Source organism: Pinus tabuliformis, chromosome J (assembly GCF_031772625.1).
Source record: "Pinus tabuliformis cultivar Carrire ecotype Pingquan chromosome J, CPIR1, whole genome shotgun sequence".
NCBI lineage: Eukaryota > Viridiplantae > Streptophyta > Pinopsida > Pinales > Pinaceae > Pinus > Pinus tabuliformis.
The window spans coordinates 25,934,191-25,961,907 of NC_142295.1; the positions used below are offsets into that span (position 1 = coordinate 25,934,191).

Below are 27,717 nucleotides of genomic sequence, written 5' to 3' on the forward strand. Positions count from 1 at the left end.
GAATCAAACCCTAATCTATTTGCATTGATTTTCCAACATGGTATCAGAGCTAAGGTCAAGAAAAGTTGAAGATCACTTTGTTGGCATGGATTCTCCCTCTTTGATGAACTACATAAGAATGGGTATCAACATTGCTGGAAGTTGGATCAAGAAGGTCATCCATTACTTATTCAACAAGGTCAAAAGTCAAGGATTCTTGGCTGCTCTTACAGGTTCTCTTAATGATGACAATGCATGGATCATTGATAGTGGAGCATCAAGACACATGACAGGAGAAAGTAAACAACTTCATACACTATCAAAGGAGCCATCTTCTCATGCAGTGGAATTAGGTGACAACAAAATCTATGATGTTAGAGACCTAGGATCAACATCATTGAAGCTAGAAAATGGATCGAAGCTGCACCTGAACAACATTCTATATGTTCCAAGTCTGAAAAAGAATTTGATTTCTATTTCTTGTTTAGAAGATAAAGGGGAAAAAGTTACTTTTGTTGATGGAAAGGTATTGGTGGGTTATTGGAGTTCGTGAAGGAAGCCTTTATAGAGTCATTACACCACCTCCTCAAGCTTTGGTTCATATGGAAATAAGTCCCATTGAGCTATGGCATAGGAGGTATGGTCATCTACATTATAAGGTCATCCCTACTCTTAGTCAATTGGTTCATGGTATCCCCAATATGAAGTTAGATCATGAAGGTGTGTGCAAGGGATGCTCTTTGGGAAAACATACAAGAAAGCCATTTCCGAATAGTGAAACTAGGTCTAAAGAGATATTAGACCTCATCCATTCTGATGTGTGTGGGCCCATGTCTGACAAATCACTTGGAGGTCATCTCTACTATGTAACATTCATTGATGACCATTCTAAAAAGACATGGCTCTACCTTCTCAAAACAAAAGATAAAGTATTTGATAAGTTAAAGGAGTTTATGTCCGAAGTGGAAACCCTAACCGAAAGAAAGATAAAAACTCTAAGGTCTGACAAAGGTGGGGAATACACTTCTAAGCAATTGATTGCATATTGTAAGGAAGCAAGTATTAAGAGGGAGCTCATTGTTCCCTATTATCCCAAACAAAATGGATTGGTCAAAGAAAGAAAGGTCAATTGAAGAAGGCATTCGAACTATGCTCCTTGATCAAGACCTACCAAAATTCTTATGGGGAGAAGCAATAATGACAGACGTGTACATTCAAAATAGATGTCCTCATAAAAGTCTTGATAATACAACACTGGAAGAAGTATTCACTGGAAAGAAGTCAAGTGTGGATCACCATTGAATCTTTGGAAGTCCAGCATACATCCATGTTCCAAAGGACAAGCAAAAGAAGTTGGACTCTACAAGTATCAAGGGAATATTCGTTGGATATAGTCTCTCCTCAAAAGCATATAGAATCTACATTAAGGAAAGAAGACATATTGAAGTAAGCAGGGATGTCATATTTGATGAAAATCAAGCATACAAGAAATCAAAGGATATTTCTATTGATTATGATAACGAAGAAGTTCCCATATTTGAAGAAGAAGAAGTTTTTCATGAAAACCCTACTACAAATCAAGAAGAAGAAGAAGGACCAAGTGAACCTATTCAATCGGTAGTCATCCCAACCACAAGGAAAAAGCCAAATTGGTTAAAAGCTACATTAGAAGATGTTGAAGGAAATGAAGCTGCGAAAGGAACCTTTAGGGAAAGTAAGAAACCAAAAAGATATTCTAGTTATGCTGCATACATGACAAAGTTAATTGAAGCCAAACCATCTACATTCAAGGAAGTTGCTCATCAAGAGGTTTGGAAGAAAGCAATGCAAGAAGAATATCTATCCATCATGAAGAATGGGGTTTGGGAAATTGTTCCTAGACCTGATGACAAATCAGTTGTCACCTCCAAATGGATCTATAAGATCAAACATGTTGATGGAAGTATAGACAAGTACAAAGCGAGATTCGTTGCAAGGGGTTTCTCTCAAAAGGAAGGCATTGATTATGAAGAAACCTTTGCTCCCACAGCAAGGTACACTACCATTAGATCTTTGGTTTCATTCGCTGCTACAATGGGTTGGAATATCCATCAAATGGATGTGAAGACCACATTTCTGAATGGGACCATTGATGAGGAAGTGTATATCAAACAACCTGAAGGCTTTGAAGTTAATAGCAGGGACTCTCATGTTTGCAGACTTAAGAAAACCCTATATGGTTTGAAGCAAGCACCTAGGGCATGGTATGCAAGGATGGATGCATATCTACTTAGAATTGGGTTCGTGAAGAGTTTTGTTGATCCGAATCTCTACATCAAGGTCATGAATGATGAGCCTATCATTATTCTACTATATGTGGATGATCTATTCATCACAGGTGTGGAGCAAAGAATTCAAGAATGCAAGAAGATGTTGGCAGCTGAATTTGAAATGAAGGATCTAAGACTGATGCACTATTACTTGGGTCTAGAAGTATGGCATAAACCTGGGGAGATATATTTGGGGCAAGGAAAGTACATCATCAAGTTGTTGTAAAAATTTGAGATGATGGATTCCAAGCCGATGACTACTCCTATGATCACCAATCTCAAGAAATTGAGGAACTCTAACTCTAGTCTCGTGGATTCTACCTCTTATCGACAGTTGGTGGGTTCTCTAATGTATCCGGTAAATACTAGGCCAGATATATGTTTTGCAGTAAACATTCTTAGTCAGTTTATGTTGGAGCCTCATCATTATCACTGGATAGTTTTCAAACATAGATTGAGGTATCTTTGTGGCACCATATATCACTGTCTAAAGTATGATAGTAAGGAAGTCAAGCTAATTGGCTTGACAGATTCTGATTGGGGTGGCAGTGAGACCGATGGAAGGAGCACTACCGAAGGATGTTTTAGTCTGGGAGCTGCTATGATCTCGTGGATGAGTAGGAAGCAAGATCTCGTTGCTTTAAGTAGTGACAAGGCAAAATATGTGGTTGCATGTGAAGTACGAAAGGAGGTTGTTTAGTTAAGGAAGCTTCTAACAGATTTGTTCCAGAAGTCTCTGGGTCCCACTGTGATTAATTGTGATAATCAAAGTTGTATCAAGATGTCTAGAGATCTCGTGTTTCATGCTAGAACGAAACATATCAACAATAAGTTCCACTTTATTAAGAACCTGGTGCAGGATGGGCTCATGAAGTTGGAGTATGTCTTGACAGATGAACAGGTAGCAAACATACTAACAAAGGCTCTTCCTGATAAGAAGTTTGAATATCTAAGGAACCTGCTTGATTTAGTAGATATTGTTGGTTGTATTGATGATAAGAAATTGGAAGAGATTTGTTGAGACTTTGTGAGTGAAGCATTGCCTGGGAGGACATCTGGCCAACACTTTGTGTTGATGTCTAGGTCCCAAAGTAGTGAAGGTGGTGTAGGTCGTAGGGCTCTGACCATGGATACACACCTAGGTCCCTAGGTTGGTGGTTAGCAAGTAAGCCTGATGGTACCTAGAGAAGTTCAAAGCTTGAGTCCACTTTATTCCCACTTGGATAGATTGCCCTGGTTAGGAATCTAGTCCGTGGCATTGCAGTGCCTAAATTGATGAGAGACCAATGGATAGATTGCCCTGGTCAGGAATCTAGTCCATGGCATTGCGGTGCCTAAAGTTCTTCATTGTTCATATAGTTTGAGATCTTCCATTGTATTTGTATATTATGAATACCTCCCTAGTTAAGAGGAAGTGTTGGAAAATGTAACTACATTCAGTGTTCATTAATGTATTTGAGTCATCATGTAATGTACTTGCCAAAAGAATAAAGAAAAGAATTTTTATTATTGTGTCAATGACTTATTAAAGCATGGGTTTCATGCTTGGGTCATCATTATTAGTCAAAGTCCCCATTGTGGACTCCTAGGATTAATATTGAGTTTATAGAATCATTGTACATTCAAAGAGGCCCTTCTTGTGCTTTTGAATCATGTGAAAAGGTTTACTATTGAGTCAAATATAATTTATGTAACCTCCACATCAAGTCGGCCTAGAAGAGATCAAGTCAGCCTAAGGACACCAATTCGACCTCACTTAGAGCCTATAAATAGAAGCAAGTTGAATTCATTTGGAGCATTTCATCTCAAGCTAGTTCGATATCTCTTAGGAAGTTGGAGAAGTGTGAAGTGGGTCTAAGGAAGCAAAGGAAGTGTGAGTTGGGTCAAGTCTAAGGAGAAGAAGAAAATTGAACTTTTGGTGCCTCTCTCTCTCTGTTTCATGCCCTAGTTTGGGAGATCGAAGTCTTCCAAGTTTTGTTGTTGCCTGATGCCGGAAGTTGTTGCATAGTCGAAGTTGTTGGGAAGGAAGTGCTGCTGGAAAGAGGTCGAAGATCTGGGAGGCTGACTTGGTGTGGAGGGAAGGTTTGGTCTTTGTCTAGGGTGAAGAGTCTCAAAGAATACTATTGAAAGGAAGAGAATTTTTTACTGGGTTTTCCCCTCGAGGGGGGTTTTTCCCTAGCATAGTGCCTACATCTTGTGTCTCTTGTTTTGTGATCTTCATACACACATAATATGGTAATTGCTTGATGAAAGATAAGATAATAAAGAAGTAAAAGAAGCCAACATAACTCACAAGTAATTATAAAATAAGGATAATCAAACCCTAATTTATTTGCATTGATTTTCCAACAGGGTCCACATAGGGTTGGCCTCCCCTTCCCCTTGCCCACACCTTGGGTCGGGCTTGAAACAATGCCCCGGAGGTTGATGCAGCTGAAAAGAAAATTAAAAGCATAATTGGCCACATTCAACAAGAAAATGTACCACGAAATACAAAAGATGGTCGAGAGAGACCAGTGTTTTAAAAACCAGTCGGTTTGAACCAGTAACCGATCAAACCAGTAGGTTAGCAAGCCCACCAGGTCAAACCAGCTTAAAAAACTCGGTTTACCTCCTCATTTCGCCTTTTTTTTGCCCTAACCAGTCGGTTTAGGACAAAACCGACCGGTTTGTGGTCAAACTAACCGGTTTTGTCCTAAACCGGTCGATTTATTGCTAGGGCAACTATAACCCCCACAAAATGCATTTTTGTGAGTTTTGAAGCTGTTTTGAGGGAAATTTGGGGTTGTTTTCCTCCAAAAATAGTCCCTCCCAGAAAAACATGCCTACCCTCTCATTTTCCTGACACATCTCCACCCGAACAATGTTGGCAATTAATGGTAATGTTGAATTTTTAAAGTAAAAGTGATATTTCCTTTAATTTTCATTTTCATCCTTTTACTTAAATTTTTAACATTGCCATGAAATGACTGAGGATGTTTGAGAGTGGTTTCGACCTCATTGGATTTCATATCGAGAAACTAGAATTTTAGATTTCACTTAAAATTCAGCAGACTTAATGGTTTTCAGGATTTCATGGTTTGGGGGTTTGCAATGTTTCCATTTGATTCTATCATGCGTGAGGGTATGAGATTGGCATTTGATTAAGAGCATGAAGCCCTTTAAGAACCTTGATCGTGGTGGCAATTATTGTTGAACTTTGTTGATGTTGGTGGTACTGATGGTTGAACTCCTCTACCATGGCCTTAACAAGAATGCACCCTTCACTCAAAGGAAAACAACTAGTTAGGAATGCTAATCTTTTTCTACCATTTTATAAGGTTGAGGAGATGAACCCTTCACTCAAACCAAAATCATTGGTTAGGCATGTTAAACCTTTTCAATTTCTATCATGTTATAAGGTTGAGCAATCCAAGTCTAAAGACTTTGAGCTAGATGATGTTGATTTATCTCTTGTTGATCATGTTTATGTATTTCTAGTAGCGTTGAATCAATGATGAGTTTCATGAGTGACCGTGTTGATTAGTGATTTGTAGTTTTGATGTCTATTTTTGCTACTACTACTAAAGTTGTAGAGGAGTTTTAGGAGTCCTCAAACTTGGAGGCATATTATTTATGTAGCTCATGTTGATGATCTCTTGTCTAGTAGTGGTGATGAATTTGATCATGATGAGGAGTGATCATGTTGTTGATCACTGATATGTAGACTTGTAGTAGTTCAGTGACCCCATAGCTTAGAGCATTGTTTTCGGACTCTAGAGGCCATTTAGAGCCTCATTGATTATGTATTTTGTTGCGGATATGTATTGAACTCGATGCCATTTTGATATATTCACCTTTACATGGTATATAGATGAGCAAACCTTGCATATTTTGTTTCTATTGGCTTGGAATCATGGTTTTAAATCTTAAAAATAGTTTTTTCATTAAAAAATAATTATTTAATGTATTTTTTAAAACCAATGCGTTTAGACCTGACCAGTCCCAGTTCGACCGGTTCCAGTTCAAAACCCGGTTCATTAGGTGGACCGGTCCGATCACCAATTCTAGTTTTTAAAACATTGGGAGAGACACACTTAACTCGTGGGCAAAAGCCAAATGCATGAGCTCTACCCCATACCCTTGGCCATCACCCTAGTTCCTATAGGCCCTAAAGGAGCCTCCTTTATCATTCTGGAACCCATGATTGTCCCAACCCCTGGTGGGCAATGAACCGCCCTACCTTAAAAGGGGTATCCACTATTATACCTTACACATCATGCTCTTATCCTTTGAGCCCCGAGCAGTTAATCAAAGAAAAATCATAAAAGGAAAAAGGCATATAAAGAAGGGTGGAAAAATCAAGCCAGGGTATCTCGTGCACCACGATTGCTCCCTCCTATACATTATATACCCAAGTGTGGGATTCCCTTTATTAGCTACCCTTGTACCTCGACATGTGGCCCAGGATTGCCCCTCTCATTCCCTATTCCATTCATCTCTTTATCACATGCCACCACCATTTGAAGGATGTACCTTGGACATATTATCCCCTCTAAAGGTAGAAACCACCTAATAGGATACTTGGTTAACCCCCTTTGGAGCTTGGAGACATTAGCACATGCCAAAGCCCACTATGGAAGGGCATGTCATTATGAAGTGCCCACCTGTTGTCCATGGTTTGTAAGCTCTTTAACTCGATTCCTTTAAATAACTGGTTGTACTGGAAGGCTAGGGGACACATTAGATCTTATGCAGGATTGCAAATGGTCTCCATTTTGGGTTTGGTCTCGCTATACACGGTCCTAACTCTCCAGAGGGCTACATTGCCACATGTAGGGTGTGTGTAGAGAGCCATGGGCCTCCACAATAGTAGACAACATTCCATGGATCCCTAGAGATGTTCAGAGATTGCTTGAGATTCACCTATTGGACGAGGAAGATGCACCTGGTTCACCATGCCCAGTCGGCCCCACAGTTGTACCATGCACTTGGCAGATGACCCAGGACTTGTATGCTGATGTGGCATCACTTACACCATCATCTGAGCCCTTGCAGATGGTCTACAGGCATCTTCGATCTATTTGGAGACCCATGAGGTTACTTGTGTGCCCCCACACCCATTAGGAGCACCACAGGTTTATTATTTGGAGAACAAGGGGCCAACCCCTTGTCCACTACTTTTGGGAGTCCTATTCATCATTATGGCACTTATGGACTTCATCAAGCTTCTTAGAAGGCCCAACGACATGTATTATTGATCATTCAACCTCTTGAGAGGCTTATTCTTTTGTTTATGAGCTAGTTTGGTGGGCTTGTCACCAAAAGTTAGTTATTTTGCACATTATTTTATTCTAGGGGCTAATGTAGGCCTAATTAGCTAAATCGAACTCATTAGAAGTGTATAAATACAAGTGATGTGAATTCATTTTAGCATCATCACTTGGATTGGACTTGTATCTCTTTAGAGAACTTCGCTATCCTTCTTAGAGGATGAATTTTTGGAGCATGGAATGAATTTTGATGTTTGAATCATTTTCTCTTGTCTTGGAGCTTTTGATTGGCAAAGTTTTGATGGCTGGATATACTCTTGATACATGTAAGTGAAAGTTAATGTTATTCTTTCTTTCTATTTCATGATATACATTGTTGTTGGGATTTCGCTATACTAGGGCTAATTTACTGCATCCATTTATGTGAAGTTGTGGAAATTTTGTTTCTAGATAGTGATGCTTCATGCATGGGCCATGTATTATGAGCAAATGTTCCTAGAGATGCTTCATCATTGCAAAACGAAGTATAAAACTCTTTAAGTTGTTTTTGTTGTTGCACTAACGATAAGCGAAGTTGTCTTCGAGGCCTCCTTGACATAGAAAATCCAAAGTCCATAGTCATTATTCTACTTGACTCCAATCTCCCCAAAAGGATTAGGCACTAGTCCTCCATAGGTGATCACCTCAAAGTTTATTTCTTTCACCTTCCCCTCTTTTTTCTAGGCCTAGCCTACATAGGTCACATAGGGCATCAATTATCTCACAATCTAGCCATCCAAACATTTCGATTTGTGGTCCACAACTGTGCTTTTGTGTCCTCAAGAAGCCCTCCAAATTTCATGAGATTTCAACGATGGGATCTTGGGATATCACAAGCCCTAGCTTGAAGACCGATTCTTGCCCCTGGTTTTCTTAAGCTAGAAACCTCACTGGGATCATTGCATTATCTTTCATTGAAAATTCCTTCCTTGATCCCCTTCTTCCCCTTGATTAGGTCAAGTATATCATTGGTTGCTAAACCCTACCCCCTTGACCTAACTCCGGTCCACTTGGTCCTATGTGGTCCCACAACTTATTGAAGCCAATTTCACAAAGACCACTTGGAAGCCAAGTTTCCACAAGGACTTTAGGAGTTAAGAATCTTCTTGACAAGTCATATACTCAAACCCTAGCTCTTATAATTTCCCTAAGGCCTTCCTAGAGAGCCTTCCATTTTGCTTTCAAGGTAAGCAGGCCATATATTTGAGCCTCTCTTGTGAATAGGCTTTTAGGATCACCTCTCATCCTATCATTGATCCATTCAATTTTCTGATCCTTATTTTAATGGGTCTCCTTCCATTGGTGAAAGGTCGTAAAGAGTAGGGAGCCTTAGCCGAGGTGACATTGGGCTATTGCTCCATTGTTGCCCTTGAGCTAGTGGTAGCCCTTCAAGGATCCCCTTTTAGGACCCCTGCTAGTTTGAGTAGTAACATTGTCATTTCTCATTCTTAATGTGATTTGCCATCGGTTCTTAACATCCTCTATCAACTTGTCAATTTTGTCTCCTTTTTCAAATTTATTGATTTTATCAATTCACTCTTTTTGTCCTTCCCCCAACTCTACCTGTGCTTTTTCAACATTGCCAAGACAAAATCTTACGATATTAACCTCATCTCTATATCGGTTGAATTCGACATGTAATTCATCATTGCTAACTATCTTGCCATTAGCATTTTTCTTTGCAGACCCCACTTCTATTTTATTTTTATTTTTTCATATAGATATTTTTTAAAGTAGTTAATTATTATTTTATAAAGTGACTTTATAAACTAGATTGGATCTAATACCACTGAGAGAGATGGTGATCTCATGTGCTACATTTTCCTAAGCGAAGCTCTACAAAGTGTCCTTGCTACTCACAGGCAGATTTCAGGTATTGATGGAGAGTTTTGGTGTGGGGTTGTGTGGATCTGCTCTATTCATGGAGGAAATTGTTGAATGTATTTGGTTTTGCAGGCTACAAACAATCCAATCCGTAGCACTGCGCATTGGGATCTTGAGTGCAGTGGATCTGCTTTACTAGAGTGGTTATGGTGGGATCATAACCACAAGCAGCTGACAAAACTCTTTGTGCCATCAGATCTAGAACTCTAGATGATGGCAATCACCAAGGAGGAGTCACAAGCTTCATGGGTCGAGAGGGCTTCATGGCACATAAATTCGTGGTGGCTCAATCCCTTCTCTCTCGCAGATTTGGACAAGGTTAGGGTCGTGAGGTCGTGGCGGATCGATAAGGCTGAGAGGGTATCAAGGCTAGCGAAGGGATGGATGGAGATGTTTAAAGTCACGACGGGTCCACGCTTTGTGTTTATAAGTATGCAGATTTCCGCTCTTCTGGACATGAAATCGTCGAAAGAACAGTCACATGAGGCAAATTTGAATCTTATAGGGACACCATTCTCTTGCGGGATACCTCTATGTCTTTTACCCTTAGATCCAGATCTGGACAAAAACCAGAAAGAAAGAGAAAAATACCAAATCTTTGTCAAGAATTTAAATGGGAAGGCCACAATCTGTTGGATCCGAGGCACGGATCTGGTGGAACAACTTCAGCAAAGCATCCAAAATGATTGGGGATTACCAGTAACACGTCAAGTTTTGATATACAAAGGAAAAGTGCTTCGGGACTCTCTCCTGCTAAAAGATTATGGCCCGAGGAAAATATTCCAAATACAAAAGCACAGACACAACCTGACAGTGGATCAAATGGCGGAGTGGAGGATCAGTCGGGAACAGTGACTCGTAGCCAAAAGGGTATTGAATCAACAGAGATCATAGTATCAAAGCGAGGGCATAAAGAGAACCCATATATCTGAGAGCTCGATCTCAGAAAAAGAAATCCCCCTTAAGGCAAATGGCAATCAATTGGCAATAGTAACAGTCGCTCCCAATAAAGGAGTCTGACAAAAGGTGGAGGAAAAGAAAAGAAAAAAGGGGAAGCTAAGTTATTTTTATCACTTAGCCCCGGAAAATTTATGTAAATAAATTTTATAGTTTCTTCTTCTTTTTGTGCATCAGTGGAAAGGTTGACATGATTGAATGCTTTCGAGCATCTGCGGAATGTAATTTTTTTTTTTCAGGTTGAATTAAATTACAATTTTTCTTCGGAAAAGAAAGTAACTTTATTTATGAAGTAAATTTATGATAAGTAAATCATTACATATTAAAGAGATCTTTTCTTTTTTAATTATAAAATTATTTTTTTGAAAAGGTATATATATATATATATATATATATGTCCACAGGGTCTTGGATAGACAGTGATCGGGTGATCTGTTAAGGCACTCCTTGATGTGAATTCACTGGTTCAATTCCCCGCCCCAATAGGGGTGATATATTATTGCATATGATGATGTAGTCCTACCAAGCTTATAATTTATTTTATTTTGACTTTTTATGATTAAGTAAATAATTATAAAGTTACTTTTATGATCAACATACAAACTCATACTCCCAAGATAGGGTGCACACGACGCGAGAAGGTGGGGGCGTGTTGCCACCAACCCACACGCCAATGGGACATGGAAACACACCCCCATAGAGTTTCCCCACATGCCATGCAGCACACACAAGACGACACATTGGTTCACCACCTAGCGAGTTGGTTTGGCATCCAAGCATTCATTGCAACATTCAGTTGATTGATGGGAGGGAAGTTAACACAAGTCCTCGACAAAGTTTCATGGTAGGTTTTACCATTCTCATGGGCAAGCCAGCCCAGTGCTGTCTCTTCACCCATTCGCCATTTAATATGCAGTGTTCAATGGATTTAGTTCATGGATATTGGCCTTGAGGAGAAGACCCCATTATTGGGCTTGGTTTACAGTTTGGAACAACTTTATCATTCCACGCACGAGAAGCTTTAGGCACTTAGCCCCCTCATTCAGCCCGGTCTGATGGAGACTTAATTGGAAAAATTGGAGTGCTTCCCAGGTGCATAAGCGGGAAAATATGGTTATTTCCTTTTGTGTTTCCTCACAGCACTTCCACACCCTCTCAGTTGCATGCTCCAGGCCCCAGAGGAAGTTGTCTTCTCCATTTAACCAACAAAAGTCTTCAGTCATCTTTGTCCTCCTAGGCAAGCCGCCTCTATGGCCTAGTCGCTCAAGTCGGCTTAGGTACGCAATGGTTTTCTTCTTTCTAGGATGCAATTATAACGCTTTTCTTGTGCCGAAATCTGCAATCATCACTTTCTTAGGCAACTCCGAAGCTCTCGCTTCACTAAGAGTGAACAGACTCCCTCGTCTAAGACAAAGCTCCACCATTGTTAGAGAGTGTCCCGCTCAGCACTCTTCTTACTTTATTCAAGCCTTCAGTCGCAGCACTCTGACTCATTATTGATTGCAAGGGTCCCTCTGTCCAAAAATCTAGGGCATCGAAATTAGGAGATTTCTCTATCAATGATAACTGCTTGTGAATCCTTTTTACTTCTTAAGATTTGGATCTTTTCTTTACTTAGATTATTATAGTGTTCTTCTTCATCAAACAACTATCATAGCATAAACAATAAAGAGACAAGAGACACAAAATGTAGGCGATCAGCCAGGGCCAAAACCTCTCCAACTTGAGAGGAAAACCCAAACGAATTCTTCTTCTTATAGAGACTCCAATTGACGAATACCAAGACCAAGACCCTTGACACAACAACCTCTCCAAGACCAAGTCACAAGCCTTCTTAGTTTGATTTCTTCCTTGAGTCAACGATGGTCAAACTTCCTTCTTCTCCCACTATCTCAGCTATCCTTCAGATTTCGGTCACTTGTTTCAGATCTGCAACCCTCGGCCCTATTTCAGAAACCCTAAATGTGGCATGTGAGGGAGAATGACACCTTGATTCCCTTCGCTTTAGATGGAGACTCTTTCTCCTTCAACTCGGCTTGAGAATCACCTTGATTTTCTCCTCAATCTACCCTCTAAATATGACTGTGGTATTTCGGTCCTTCCTACAATAGACAGCCCTAGATCCTCGCACGTGTGGAGTATAACAACCCAAAACAGATCAGAAAACAACCTTGGTGATGATCCTTCTTTCTTCGCTTGGTGATAGAGCTTCTTCTTGTGATCTTCGCACTTCTATCTCTTTCTTTCTTGCTTGACCGAATTGTGTTCTTGAGTGAGGCCGAGCTGCCCTATATATAGTGATTTCTCCATCAAAATGAGTCGACTTCTGCTTGCATATGGGCCGACATGCTTGTCTAGAAACATCTTCATCTTCTTAGAAGGGCCGACATGAGAAGTAGCTTGTGACAAGGTCTTGGAGGGTTATTTACACAATCAAAATTACCTTTTACAATATATAACATGTCTTCAATACATGACATTGACTTCCTAGACTCTATGACTTGATGACCAACCCTAAAGGCTCACAATGGGAGCCTTAACTATAAAATAAAATTCCTTCATCATGAAACCCCTGATTCAAGCATTACAAAAATAACTTTATTTTCTTCGTTACATCAATTACATAAAATCATGATTACACGTCATTATGAAGACCGAACCTAGTTACATTTTTCAACACCTTCACCCACCTTGAAGCCCAACTTGACTTTTGATTTTTCATCGTGCCTTGGTAGAGAGCCAGAGTGCACAAGGGCATAGCCTACTACCAAGGACGAGGTTGCTCAAGAGCTCAGATGCAAGCTGAAAGCTCGGCCACCATATTCAGAGAACTTACTCCCCAAGCAGTTTAGGAGGAAATTACATAGGTGGAGAGGGAATTGGCAAGTGAGAGGCGCACCCTCATAGACACAAAGGTATTAGTGGAGGTGGATGATTAGGTTCCTGATGCAAGTCACACCAAAGGTTGTTGTAACCAGTATATGTACACCGTAGCGTCATAGACATCTATTGGCATCTCAAGTTTCTCCTATGCACAGTACTTGTGGAAAGAAATGAAATTAAGGAAGATATTCTCTTTACACTAAATCAAATGTTAAGACACATGATTGCAATGGATCGCAGGCTCAAGAGGCTGGAGAAGCATATGGGCATTCCTCCTGATCACAATTGTTCCCCAAGCAACAACAAAAAGCCCATCCTGTTGAAGCCGTTGAATCAGATAAATCTGCCTGAATATCTTTCTATTTATTTGTCTTTTTTAAATGGCCCTAGTGGCCCAGTAGTTAAAATATTGTCTTTTGATTTCTAGAACTTTGAACATCTTTTATCTTTTGATATTTTGAAGCAATTGAAGTTTTGTATCTAATCTACTTTCCCCCAGTGGCAGACCAAAACGGGCTTCAACAGCCATGGATGTAAATCTCTAATTTCAAGAAATGAAAATTTACTTCACACAAAAGAAAAACATACGGACTCGTACAGTTGTGTCCACCCAATTGCCACCCACGATTTATTTGACAGCACCAGGGTTACTTGGGAGCGGGAGTGAAAATGGGGAGCGGAAGCAAAAACCGGAGCGGGAGCGACATTTTCAGAAGCTCCCGGGGTTTGGGAGAATCCCAGAGCGTTTTTTATATAATATATAATTTTTTTATATTTTTTATATTTTGATGCATATATGTCAACAAAAACATGTAGAATGATGAATTAGATACAAAAACATTAAAAACATAGATTGAACCATATAAAAACAATCATCTAGAAGTTATAATCTTCATCAACCACGTCCACAAGTTAGTAACATAGTAACATACAACATATTGAGTCTCATGATTCATCAATCTTAAAGTTTCAAGCTTTCAATATTCAATATATAACATTTATCATCATTGATCACCAAAGTTGTACTTGTAAGCTAAGTGTAACCATTGCAATAAATAATATCTAACATGAAATGAAATGAAATGAAACAACTTTCAATTTTCATGAAGCATCATATTCATAATTCATTACTAATGAGTTATAATTGCCAACTTCAAACTTCAAACTTAAATTGTCATATATTGTTTAAAAAAAAATCATAATAAATATGAAAGAGTCAATAGTTATAAAAACTACTACAAACTAGAAAAGACAAGTAAATCTATTGTCTATTGCTTATGCTTGGGCCTCTTACCACCACGAGAAATGTCTAATTTTTTAGTCTTGTAGGAAAATCAGGATCTTTGTCATTAATATCACCTCTAAGCATTAATATCCAGAGGTATCTTTGTCATTACCTCTGGATCTATATAGGGATCTTTGTCATTAATATCACCCTATAAGCATTAACATAAGATAGAAAAAGCATAGCATGTCAAGTCAAGATTTTGTTTGAGTGATGCGAACATTTTTAGGAGGGTCATGATAAAGGAGTTCGACAACCAATGTCACTAACATCAAGGTACGTAGAGGGATTGGTGCTCTTGATTAAATACGAGTTCCATACCCTAATACATGACAAAATTCAATGGAAACATTGCAATCCCCCAATCCTGATATCCTGAAAACTGATAAGTCTGCTGGATTTTGAATGAAATCTAAAATTCTACTTTCTCCATATGAAATCCAATGAGGTCAGAACCACTCTCAAACATCCTGAGTCATTTCATGGTAATGTTAAAAATTTAAGTAAAAAGATGAAAATAAAGATCTTCATTTTCATCTTTTTACTTTAAGAATTTAACATTACCATGAATCGCATATCAATACTAGGGCCATAGGCTTGATCATTAAGTTGCCCCACTCAAAACTTATTTTTTTCTTTGAAAAAAATTGCATTTGGAACATTACAGCAAAAAAAGTTAAACGCTCCCAAAAAGGCAGGGAGCGTTTTTTTTTAGGGAGTGCACTCCCGAGGCGCTCCGGAGCCGCTCCCGCTCGGAGCGCGAATTGGGAGCGGGAGCAAGAGGGGGGGGGGGGGGCACTCCCCCGCAACCCTGGACAGCACAGTGGTAGGAATTGTGTGGATTGCAACATTATATGGATGTCAGGGAACAATATACAGTGGTAGGAATTGTGTGGATTGCAACATTATACGGATGTCAGGGAACAATATAATGGGAGACAGTGACGGCAAACAATGCGACAGCGGACAAAGGACCGACAGCAAAACAGATCGGTGGATTGTACCCACAGTGATCTGTTTGGTGATCTGAGCTAACTAGTATGGCGGCTGACAGTGGCTGGTACAATCGTCATATGGCGATAAATGGTGGTTGGTATGGTGGGAGTACAGCTATTGGTAGCTGAAGTGAACAATCCAACAGTAGATATTAATATAGTTGCTGGTTCACTCATATGACAAAGAAGTGTACGAAAAGTGTGGACAGTGTTGTACAGGTGGACTAAACTCACTCTAATACCAATGTAACAAACAGTTCTTGTTTGTATTTGAAGACAGAATATATTTGAAATTGTATAAATGTATCGATAGGTAAATAATTGATAGAATGATGAATATTAAAATGAGGGCCCCCATTATAAATACTTAGGCGAGGTGTCTTTTCACTAAGGATGTGTCTTTCAATAAGACATGTCTGTCACTAAATAATTAACTAGCATTTATTGTGTTTTATTATGTTTATAACAACATCCCATTTCTATGGGTGACATCCTCTGTGATGTCTCTGCATACTAGGGATAATCGGGTAAATCCCCAACAAAGTCCCCAAGTTTAGGGAGCATGGGAAGCATAGGGGATGCATCGCTGGGGATGTGTCCCCATGGAACATTGGCTACAACTACAACACATCCTAAAGTTCTCAATCATATTGACATCGTAATGACAGAATTTTGGAATTAAGAACTCTATATATGGCCACCCACCATGTTTATGAGTGTATAAGAGGAGAGGAACATCTAGCACAATGTGGGTCTTGAAATTCAATAATTCTCCCATTACAAAGGAACTTCTCCAGCGTTAGATGAGCACAATGTATCTGTCCATGAATGGCTAATTTCATATCCCAACATGTCAGTCCTAAGTATAGATACTTCTACAGCTTGTGGATCTAGTTCTTTGAGACAGCTAACCAAAGAAAATCTGTCCTCCTGGTTTACATTTTGAAATATTTTGGGTTTTTATAATCCCTCTTCTATCATTTGAAGCTATAGGCCTTCATCAATGGGCTTCTTACCCATATACCTGGCACCTTCAGTAGTTGTTCTCCTATCCAATAGGTTTTCTTTCCAACATTGGTTCGCTATATCATCTTCTTGATTGACATCCAACTTTATGTTCCAGTCATCTAGCTCCTTTACTCGTGTTTTTTCCTTTATATTAGTCTTCTACAGAGACCTTAAAATAGATTCCGTGAAAGTTGAAACAAGCCCTTATAACCTCTCACTTTCTTTCTCAAGACCCTAATCCTCATTCCCATTCTCCAAGGTTTGATTCCCATCAAACTATTATATCCATTCAAAACTTCTTACTTTGGAGCATTCTCCTTCTCCAGTCTAATCTTCCTCTGCTAAATTCTCAAACCCGTCGGTATTAGCCATTAGTACTTTCTTCATTTCTTTCTCATGAACTAGTTTCTTCTTCCTGCCTCCATCGGAAGATTTCTTGGATCCCTGAAATTCCTCTATCATTCTGCAATAATACTTTCTCATTGAACTTGTTTATCAGTCATGAATGTTGCATTTTTAGCTGCAGTATCTTGGAAAATAGCATGCTCCTTACAGCAAAAAAATTACTCTTTCTTCTTCAGAGTACAACTTGGAATGTCATTTCCTCCTACAGAGTGAAGTACCACACCACATTACTTTCCTCATGTGGTAAATCAACGGAGTGAAGTAAATCAACACTAATAATACCAGATGTCTTGCCCATGGTACAAATGACTCTTGATATTTGCAGAATTTTTTGTTTTCAAGTCCCAGAAATGAGAAAATCCCATGTTGAGTATACTGATTTTAGGGATCATCAAAAGGTGACCCTTTTTGCCAATTCCAAAGTTTTTGCTCAGGTATCTACCAAGCTATGTTGCACGGAAAACCATCCCTCCTCCCCCCCCACCACCGGAAAAAACCTATGTACTTTCCTCCGTTCCCACCCTTCGGAGAATTATGGAAACTTCGGAAACATCCCCAGACTTTTGGGACTTCACTAGGGACTTGGGGACTTGTTGACCATCCCTAAGACATTCCGGGCAGATTCAGGGACATTTCAAATAGATTTCACGGATTTTTTGGGCAGATTTAGGAAAATTTCTGGGCATATATCTTCAGTTTTGGCAATCTTGGACATTGATGATTGGACAATATGATCATTTTTCCCATCCACTATTTTTGTATTGCACTGAATCTAAATTTGTTGCACAAGTTGCAACTCAAAACATGGGTTTTGTATGATGGGTTTCGATTTGGGTTTTTGGTGATTTAAATATTGTATTTTCAACAACATTACAACAAGAAAAGCCTCCATGTCAAAAAAAAAAAGAGGAAATGTGACATTCCAAAGGGATGATCCTTGTGGTTATTGCTCTAGTCCTTTTCATTTTTCAGGTCATCTCAGCTTTTATAAATTGTACCTGGGTTTACAGGAGCCATTCAAGTCCAGTGTTTCCACCATCCCAACCTCAAGCATTGTGAAAACAATAAGATAGAGTGACTTGGATTAGGTACTGAATGTTTGAATAATCTTATTCAATCAGCTTCTTAATCTGAAATATGAATCTAATCTCTCTATAAAACTAAAGTGTTTTATAGTGGTTTTCAACGCAGCTGTTAAAATATGCAAAACTTATTGAGAAGGGAATGCTTTCCATTGTTTAATATAATCATCATTAAGAAGAAATATAAGGAAGAAAAGTTGCTATAGAGATAGTCCTCCGTCTCATGGACCCTTCATGGACCTTAGTGCAAATTGCAAATAGTTACACTTAAGTTTTCTACAGCTAAACCACATTTTGCTCACATCTACTGGTCAATAATGGAATGCCACTGGACCCTTTTTTAAGTTGCTCAATCTTTTTCAGAATTGGCAAGTGTAAAGGTTCTGCATAATACTATATAATATAGCTTGTTATGCTTACAAGCTTGAAACAACTACAAATGTTTATGGTGAATTGTAAATTTTATAGTAGTTTTTATTGTTGTTGTTATTGTTATTATTATTATATAATTGTCATCCCTAACCCGCCATCTCCTGAAAAAATTGGAGGTGTGCTCTAACCATCCCAGGGACGCGTCACGCCATCCCCTAAAAATTTTGGGGTGCCGTCCCGGGGACGTGTCCCCCCTCCCTGTCATTTCCTCGTCCCGAAAACCAGTGAAACATAGCTAATGAACCTTGGTTCCCAAACATGAAATACAAAAATGCCAAGGCACTTGTCAGAATCTGATCTTGAATAGCATCAAAATGGAAACTTAAGCTGAGATAATATCGATGTTTGTAAGGTACTTGAGATCAGGACATTTGACCTCTGACTATAGATATAAAACAAAATTAGAGACAAAAGGTGTATGCCTTAACAGTTCATAGGGAGAACTTGCAAAACGGTGGATCTGAGATCAATCCCAATTCCCAACAGAATCATTAGTGTAGATTCTAGACCTTTGCAACAGGATAGATGATACCCAAGTCAGGTTACTGGAGCCTCTGACAAATCAGGATAACTGCATTTGCCCCAGAATTACGCCAATAGCATGAATTCTTTAGTTGAGTGAGCTCTGGGATAACCCTTTTTCACACTATTAATCCTACATGGGCATAAAAATTCATGACAACTTTGAAAGGGTGATTTGGAGAGTGCCGCATGTCACTGGGACCGCTATGAGCAAAATTGTAAATAGATAGACTGCGTAGATCGAATAACATGGGTACCTAATAAGCACAGAGTTATGTTTGAGCCCTGAGCTTTACCAGCTCAAATTAAAAATATCTGTGCAAGGGTTTGGCCTATTTGTTAGCACATGATCATAGTTAACAACCTGTCAGAATAACAAATCAATCTGCAGATTCTGCACACAACACAGGCAGTAAAGCCAAGGATAGTTGCACTCACACTCGAAAATATCAGAATTTCTCCAACCTTGACATGGCCGTTCACCGTTTAGTATTTTACACGATGTGAGTACGATAGCATCCTGAGGCTCTTAGAATTAAGAACTCATCAAGCCTCATAGTGGTATCATCCGAGACTACTTGGCCATTTGTTTAAATTGGGGGAATGGTTTCTGGAAACACTTACTATCTCAAAGACCAATCCGTGCCTTCCTTTTAATAGACCGCACTGTAAAAATGTCATATGCTCTAAATATGAATTTGGGATCTAATTACAAAGTACGGATTGGCTGCAGCATGCATCCATGAGGGCACCCCTTCTCACAGAGTCACATGAGGAGCCAGCTCCACTGAAAAAACAAATGCCCCTTTCAAGTAGTCATGCCCTATATCACCTAAACAAACTATTCCTTCCACACAAAAGACCAAGAAAAAGCACAATCTGCTCGCTCTAGATTTCAACAGATTCCTATAAATTGATCACGCACTGACTTCTTTAGTATAGTTGGGTATTGCAGAAAACAGTACCTATCAGTTCCTTATATTTAGAATTCATGTAAATTAGGACTGGTAAAAGAATAGCGATATGAAACATAAGAATGAAAATAGCAATGCTGGAATTAAAGCAGGCATTGACCCAATTATTACTTAAAATCAATTATCCTCCATTAATGAACCCTACTGGATAGTTCCCGGTTCTCGGTAACAATTGAGGAATAATAAGTAGACCCAGATAGGATTTCGGCTAAATTGGCTGTAGCCATCATACATACCTTTGTTCGAAGCTGCCAGGAGGTACAGATGCATCAAATCCTGCTCAATACAGTGACCCACATGCTATTCTGCTCACTGGAAGCCTTGAAGATTCAATGGTGCTCGATTAAGGCCTGGTATGCAACTGACTTTCTCATGTTTTGAAAATGTAAGGTATGTAGCTAAAATGTACTTGGCAGGCCTACTGTGAGAAGCCCATGTGGGAAATGGCAGTACTGTGAAATGGTGTTTGGCACTTTTAGTAAGTCAAATAGTATGGACATTAGGGCCATCAAAAGGACAGATGGGTATTAGGAAGGCTATAGACCAATGAGAACGCTGGAAATTTGGGCTAGTATTGGGCAGTAGCCCTTCAAAGAGGATATGCATAGGCATTACGTGAAAGCATGTTACTTTTAGGGGCGATTGAGTTTGTCTTCCTGGAGAACGATGGTTTAGTAATAGGTACATGGTGCTCTGCGCATTGGGATCACTTTGCCTTGTTTGAAAGGGAGCTACGTTTCTATAATGGTGGAGGAGAAGAAAGACATATCCTTGTGTGTCATTTTTATGAATGAAGTTTTGGAGTCTTTATTGAAGGCAGTGTCCTTTGTTATAATGAATTTCTAGGGTGGAATTGGATTCACAGTGAGTTAAGAGGTGTTTTTAATTTTTAATTGATTTTAAAAAATATATAGTAAGCCTTATTTATTCTAAATTAATAATAATAATAATAAAAAATTTATAATAATAATGATAATTTAAAATTTATTATAATAATAATTTAATTTTAATGTTACAATTAAATTAAATTAAATTAGACAATAAATTGGTATATTAGATTTTCTTGTTTATAGGATATGGTTTTGTTGTTAAAATTTAGAAACTTACATAAATAATAATTAAATTATTATTGTGATTATTTTATAATTTATATATATTTTGTTAAAGTTTAGAAACGTACATAAATAATAATTAAATTATTATTGTGATTATTTTATCACTTATACATATTTAATGTGCATTTTATAAAGTATAATTATGTTTGTAAATCAAATTATTAAGTGATATTTTTTATTATTTCCCCACAAATATTAATTAAATAATTGATATAACTCAAAAAATAATTAGAAATATTTTTAAGGTAATTTATTTTTAGTGGTAAATCTCCAAATGTAAGAAGCATGCCTCCTTACCGTGCTCAAGTCATTTGGATGTCTCCTTACAGTGCTCAAGTCCTTAAGGATAGGGAAACATATAGTAAGTGTCCCCCAAGGTGTGGGGATAGTTCTTATGCTTCAATGGTAATTTTTATTTCTCTTTGAACAACATATCTAACATGACACCAATAGTTCTATCAGGTTGTGGTATTTTACTTTAAGATCTATTGGGCGTGCTACTTAGGATAATGCAATAACTACATTTGTTCAACTAATATGGAGGTGGTGTTTTTAATAACTTAGGAACGAATTGTCATGGGTATATTACATGAGTTTTAAAATTTATTTTCTAATGGACAATAAACAAATTAATACAACATTTTTTTTCAACTAATAACAACAAAAGAACATTAAAATACATGATACAAATGTAATGGCAACGTAAACAACGCATTATAGTGCTAACATATCTCCAAGATGCCATGAGAAGTTCGTAGGGAAAATATAGTTGATATACATTGTTAGGCAATATCAATGTCGAATTAGATCCATTTTAACTCTGGATCTATTATGTGCTAAGAGCGATTAAATCCTTTAAGGTCTAAACCATTCTTCCCATTTTCAATTGCCTTATATATATATAAATAGATAAATATAATTGATATTGAAAAATATATATATATATATAACACTTAGGGTGGATATTGGAATATTTTATTTATGGCCAACATTGATATTTTTTTTTGCTACTGATATTTTTTAAATGTCACGTGTCAATTCCATATGCATATGTGTTAGTTGGGTTTATCTCAGGTCATTGAGAGGAATGATTGTTCTCCTCCCCGCCCAAGATCAATTCCCTAAAGTGAAATGATGAACTCATATCAAGTTTATTGTTATAATGGCTTCAAGTCTTGTTGTCGAATGACCTTGATCCTTGAAGAATTATTACCCTCGCCTATGGGCAAAGGGTGGGGTGCTTTGTTTCATGGATATATATATATATATATATATATATATATATAGAGAGAGAGCGGGGGGGGGGTTGCGAGGGAGTTTATCTCAAGTGATTAGGAGGAATGATTGTTATCCTCCCCCTGTGTTCAATACACTAAAGTGACATGATGAGCTCATATCAAGTATATTGTTGTAAGTCTTGTTGTCAAATGACCTTGGACCATAAGGAATTCTTACTCTATCCCAAGGGTGGGGTGATATATATATATATATATATATATATATATATACTTATGTTGGACATTGAAATATTTTTTTTGCTATTAATATTTTTTAATGCTACATGTCAACTCCATGTTGACCATGAAAGGAATTACATGTGTCTCTCATACTAGGTTGTAGAAAATGCCTTTTGGTGTAATGAACTTGCAAGTGTTATTCCTCCCAGCCAATCTGTAGCCAAGGATGTTAGCAATATCCCATGTGCTAAGATCTAAAGCTCAAGACCTGAAAAAATAAGGTTCCTCCCAATCCTCAATGGTAATAAGATTAATGTCCAAACATAATAGGTGTAAGCATATTGTTTCTATTAGTTGATGAAGCTTTTGGTGAAAGGGTTAACACATACACGCAATGTCATAGTGTGACAAAGGACTACAACTTCCTTTGGCTATGGTATGCACACCTTTAGTGGCCTTACAATTCTCCCACGACAGGCAAGACTAGAATGAATACATCGTGTATGCTACAATGTTTCCAAATATCATCTACCCACCAATGGATATGATAAGTCACTCTCTCAATCAAGGTTCCAAAGGGTCATTAATCCTAAGGAAAAACTCAACTCAATAAAAAAATCTAATACCAACTCAAGAATCCTGTGTTCCTCACATAAAGGTCAAACCCCCTAAAACGAGCTATCCCCCTCCTAAAAATAGTGTAACATCCCCATCTTGACCCCTAGGTTAAATTGTAATTAGTAGAAATTAATTATGTTTATGGTCTTGTTATCACTAGCATCAACACTATATTATTTTTGTTGTGACAAACCAAACTAAACAATTAAAAATGATGTGCATGTAAATATTCCTTTGATAATTAAAAATGTTGAGCAACCAACTAGAACATATGAACATTGATATGACATATGATACCACGAGTGGGGAAACAATGAGGGCATTATAGGAATTGTCTTTCCAAAGCCTTATTAAGAAATTTGAATTTAAATCTAATCCTTTTCCCTCTTACCCAAGAACCAATTAATTGTGAATCATTGGTTAGTTGGAACAATCATCTTTAAATATATGGAAGTTGGGTGGCAACTGTAATGGTGTTTTGAAATTTAATGGAAAGAATAAGAAAAGTAAATTCATTGTATTTTGAAGTTGACCCATGGATTGCCTTGGAAACTGAGGTAAATGTGGAACTATAGAGCCACAACCTACATTGAACATGGAAAAATTTAAAAGGGGGCAAAGACCCACAAAAATTTAAAAAAAACAAAACAAAACAAAACAAAAAAACCGAGGTGTGAAATAATCATTCATGCATGGAAAAAGAGACTCATAGAGAGAGTAGAGGCACATGGGTGCCCATGGACAACAAATTCATAAGTATAATGCTACCATTCCTAAAAAGAAAGTTTGTTATTACATTCTTAGTGATTATACTAAGTTTCAGGTACCCAAATACAACCAAAAAAGTGTGAATTGCACTTGCAGAAGAGCTCTGAACTCTAGTTGGGTAGAGTAGGTTGTGATTTGATGTGATTTGGTTGCGCATGATGAGCAAGAGGTGGGGGAATAACCAAGGGATTATAGAGCAATGAAGGTATTCCCTTATTTTCTTTGCAAACTAGTTGAGAGGCATCTTGAGATTATGAAAGCCTAGGCTCAGTTGGGAAAGGAGATCCATGACTATATCATATGTGTGAAGAAGAGTTGTTTCCTAGCCCAATTACCAATGAATTATCGATTTTCCCCTTGTGGTATCATCACCTAGCTAGGGGGAGTTGATGTACAGTAGAGCCTATGGCCAAGTGGAAAGGGCTCCTTCCCAAATTGGTTGTGAGCTCGAATAGATAAGTGCCTCCTCTAATCATTTGATTATTTTTCATTTTCTTCTTAAGTGATGTTGGTAAAATAGAGATGAAAAAAAAAATGGGCCTTTTGTCATATGGGATTTGGAAAGTGGCACATATGTTAAAATGTCATATATGTTATGAGATGGATTGTTAGTGCTTAATAGGATTATTATCTTTAATATCTTTGTCTCTATATATTGAGGTCCATTTGTGTATGTTTGTTAAAAGGATATGTGTTATGTCCCAAGTACATAAAAACTCAAAGTACACACCATGCACACAAATGTGAGAGTGGAGCACAACTCCAGTATAGATAAGAGAGATAAGTTATACAATAACTCCTTAAAACATAGGAGAAAGTCCTTCAAATACCCAAATACATTCATACATCCAAATCCGCGTCCTCAATAATGACTACATGATCTCTATATATACATATTCACACATGCACATGTAGTCCTTTCTTCACTAGGTCGACCCCATTACATATACATTTACACATTACATGTCAAGTATAACCCCATATATGTTGCACGCTGGGGTCATAACATATACATTTAACCCAATATATGCCCCCTTTGGGTCATAACATAGTACCCTCCTTCAAAAAACTTTGAAATCAAACAAAAAAAACTAGAGTACAAACAATGTACACCAATTTGAGCATGGATCACAACTCTAATATAAATCAAATATTATGGGCCACATACATATAATAGAAAATAAAAAATAAAAAAACAAACAAACAAACTAGAGTACACACAATGTACACCAATTTGAGCATGGATCACAACTAAAATATAAATCAAATATTATGGGCCAAATACATTAAAAAAAAAAATAGAGTGCACACAATGTACACCAATTTGAGCATGGATCACAACTCCAATATAGATAAGTAAGATAAGTTATACAATAGCTCCTTAAAGGACAGGAGAAACTCCTCCAAGTACCCAAATACATTCATACATCCAAATCCATGTCCTTCATAATGAGTACAATATCTATTCATATATTGCATGTGTGGCATTTTCTTCAATATGCCAACCCTATTACATATACATTTACATATTACATGTATATTTAACCCCCTATATGCTCACCCTTGGGTTCATACCATATACATTTAACCTGATATATAACCCCCCTGAGGTCATGCCATATACATTTAACCCAATATATGCTCCCCTTGGGGTCATAACAATTTGTTTGTGGGTATGAGGTTCCATAATTAATATTCACGTTAAGTGCCATGTTATCTCAGGACCATTGCAATTGTGACTTATGTGGTTGCATGCAATTCTCTTAACTGAGAGCAAGCTTAAGGTTCCTTTTCCCTAAATCATAGTTCTTGCCCCAATTGAATCCTTGGATTTATGATGAAGATGAAGTGTTTTAATTCTTCATAAAGCATCATAAACAAGAATTTATAATCTTCATTAATGAATGGTTGCTCCTTAAACATTAAATTGCACAAGTCAACTTTGGACCCTTAACTAATATGATTGTTAGGTAATATTTTGAGACCTTCATGGATGTAAATGTAGAGATGTTGTGTACTAATATAATCAAAGTCAATTGATCTCAAAATATTGTTGTAGTTTGAAGGCCTTCCAAGTCTATCTCTTGAAAACAAATGGGCCAAGACTTGGCCTTTTAGGTCAAATTTGTGATGGGCTTTCAAGAGGCCTTATCTTATTTGAGCTAGAGTAATGAATCACATTTATAATGTATTAACTAAGGGTAAAACTAACCTTATACCTTAACTAAATTCACCCATTACAAATGTGGTATATTGATTTGAAGGTGTACAAGTATGTCACCTAATGGCTCCTTTATTTCCATAGTTATAGGGGTAACATCTAGGCCTAGCATAATGAACCATTGAGCTTGTAAGTACATATTTAGAGTAAATATATATTAATATGTGACCCAAATATCTACTTATATAACAAGAATTAGTATAATTAATGGAGGCATGGTGAGTTTAGTAAAAAAAAAAATAGATATTACTAGGGAAGAGTGAAAGATTGTGGTGTGTGATTTTTCTGATAATGACAATTTGGTTATATGATTATTGCATGTATAAATATTCATGAAAAGATATAAACTCATGTTTGAGTCAGCAAAAATGTATATTAATAACATAATCCTATTTCCTATTCGTGCGCAAAGACTTGTATAAACTTTGGTGGGTAGTAATCTCAAGTAAATCTACATATTTACATCTACTTAAATTTGTGTAAAGAACTACATAAATTATGGTTATAGTGGGCATGATTCTTAGTTAAATATGTATATTTACAGGAGTACAAAGAATATCCTAAGTTTCCTTATTCCCTGGAATTGAATTGAAGCTTCAAGGATATAAGTTCATATGTATATTAAGCAAGGCTTACATAAATTTTAGGGTTAGTCAATTTTGATTACTTAATTAAATGTGATAAATTCTATTAATAATCCATTCCATGAGTGAAATTTTCCTCAATACATTATGTACATGAGAATATTTATATACAAATAATTACTTACAGAATGCTCTTTATAATTTAATTAATTCCCTCACTAGATATAATCTTATGTAATGTTTAATGCAAATTCTCTAAGTTTGATGTATCATGTGTGAAATCTTTACTATCGGAAATTCGATGAAATGTCCAAAGTTTTGAAAGGCAACTGACCATCTACTATTGGTAAGATTTATGGTATTCACCGAGTATAAGCCAATGGCTTAAGGGTTTCAAACGTAAAAGTATCAAAATTTACCAATGGGCAATAAGAACATGGCACCTTGGAAATTTGCAAATGGTTTTCTCTCGCGTGTAGGAAATTCTTTGGAATTCATCAACCACAAACTTTTTGGAGTTTACCAACCATGAGTTATTATATTAGATAAACTTGACCTGGTGTTTTCAGGTCAACAATGTGGTGTTGGAGACCTATATTATTAATTATATGGCATTTCACGTAGTTAAATACTTTAAAAGGATTAGGGATTCTCCATTGTAATGTGTTAGATGTTCAACTAAAGAAATAATGTATCTTTCATAGTCTGTTACTTTAGTTTTCTGCCTATCTTTCATAGAAACCCTCACAACCTACTTGTTTTTGCATCATCCTATTATCTTTCCATGAATAATAATCCATCTGAGCTATAGAAGGTGTAAAGAGGTAAAATTCCAATATCTTTCTAGTTCTACGTGTTTTACTTTATAAAATTGGGTAATTTTGCAAAGATTACGAAAATTGACATATTTTGTAGCTTTGATGACACTATGTAGTTATATCACAGGTT

At 37.4% G+C, this 27,717-nt stretch overlaps 1 protein-coding gene across 2 annotated transcripts in view; it reads right to left on the bottom strand.

Annotated features, from left to right (window-relative positions):
- The window catches only part of LOC149225253 (Sterile alpha motif (SAM) domain-containing protein), a 162,953-nt gene extending 142,158 nt beyond the window's left edge, over positions 1-20,795 (bottom strand). For both annotated transcript variants that reach the window (XM_089377019.1, XM_089377018.1), the window contains exon 1: positions 20,243-20,795. The gene's annotated coding sequence lies outside the window, so the exon portion shown is untranslated. The remainder of the gene's footprint in view (positions 1-20,242) is intronic.
- Between the last annotated feature and the right edge of the window lie 6,922 nt (positions 20,796-27,717).